The following is a 1,712-nucleotide window of genomic DNA, read 5'->3' as shown; positions in this document are numbered from 1 at the left end:
CCCCAGCACTAGCATCACCACTTCAGCTCCACCTCAGATCATCAGCTATTAGAATCTCATAGGAGCACCAGTCCCTGGTGCCAAAAAGGTTGGGGACCAATGTATCTCATCTAGGGAGGAAGCTAAATAATTAACAAGTAATTACTGAAGTATTCATTCAAATACAGTTATGGTCATAGAGTAGTCTCACATCCCATCAAAGAAGATCTGACCTACCTGAGGAAGTCAAGTAAGTCTTCCTTGAGTGAGTGATATTTATGTTGATCTCTGAAAGATACCTTGATGGATACTGTGGATTTGGTTGCCTAACCCACATTTTACCCTTCTTATAGGGTATTGTTCTATAATTTTTAAAAAAGGAGAGTGTGAGAGCGCTGACACTGAATTCCATGGACTTTATTTTAACCTGGGTTTAGATGCAAATTGGCTCTACCCCTTGTATGAACTCATATAAGATTTGCAAACTATTTTATTTTCCATTTTTCACCTTGAGAGTCGAGTCATTTATGGTGGATGCAATAATTACAATATTTTGATTCTGCATTCTTGACAACTGAATTAGTTTAAGAATAAAACTAATTCTAAAGGACTACTTTCCAGGAAGGCCCTTAGAGGAAGTAGCTTTTCTAGTGGGTTGATTCTGCTTTGTTCTGGAAGATTTTCCTCCATGCCCACATTTTGAAACTCCTGTCCTTCCAACTACTTTTGCTGATACTTAATCTCTTTTTGATATAGATACCTAGAGAGGTTTCTGTTATCAGCAATGAACCTTGGTAGCTGTGCTTGATTAAAAATTAATGAGACAACTCATCGTTAGCACTTTAGGCAGTGGGAGCAATAAATGCAAAGGCCCAGAAGCAAAAAAGGATCACAACTTGTGTTAGTAAGGAAATAAACGGTACCTTTGTGTCTGGAGTACAGAGAGGTAAGTGGAGAGAACCATTCCCAGGAAATGGATGAGGAAAGCTTCGGTGTGATCCTTACGTCAAGTACATTGTTAGACATAAACGTTAAGCCTGTGAATAATTTTTTTTTAAGGATTATTCTAACAGTAGTGTAAAAAATAAATTTTCAGTTTTTAGAATAGTGCTTGGACATGGGTTGAATCTTTTACAAATAGACAATGCAGAAATAATGGCATATAGACTAAGATGTTAGCCGTAAAGATGGAAGGAACTATGAATTAAAGAAATAAGATTTTATATTCATAAGACTGTTAGTTGAATAGATGAAGGAATTGAAGGGAATGGTGTTAAATGATGATTTCGAGATTCTAGCTGACAAAATGCATGAGAGATAATGACTTTCATGGGGACATGAATTGCTAAAGTATGAGGAGTCTTAACGAGGATTAGGATTTCAGATTTGAACATGTTGAATTCGAGTTGCCTGTGAAAAATTTAAGAGGCTGAGTTTTTAGACATTTCTACATCTACAAGCCAAAGCAATGGAGATAAATGGTGACACAACATAAGCAAAATAAAATAACTGTCAAATAGGTTATTACATATTAATCAGAAATAATAAAAGCAAATTAAAATAGATTCTTAGAATTCTAATTCTATATTTTAGGTTTTTAAAAGGTAATAATCTAAGTGAAATAAAATGAAATCAAATTTAAAAATTATGAACCAGATTAGCTGAGTATTTTTCAGGAAATAGTACAATGTTTCTCAATAGTGCAGATTTACACATGAATATTAGTCTAGGAA

This window comes from Pteropus vampyrus, unplaced genomic scaffold, assembly GCF_000151845.1.
Source record: "Pteropus vampyrus isolate Shadow unplaced genomic scaffold, Pvam_2.0 Scaffold281, whole genome shotgun sequence".
In the NCBI taxonomy this organism is placed as follows: Eukaryota; Metazoa; Chordata; class Mammalia; order Chiroptera; family Pteropodidae; genus Pteropus; species Pteropus vampyrus.
The sequence above is the reverse complement of the archived record's forward strand: the minus strand, read 5'-3'. Positions refer to the sequence as shown.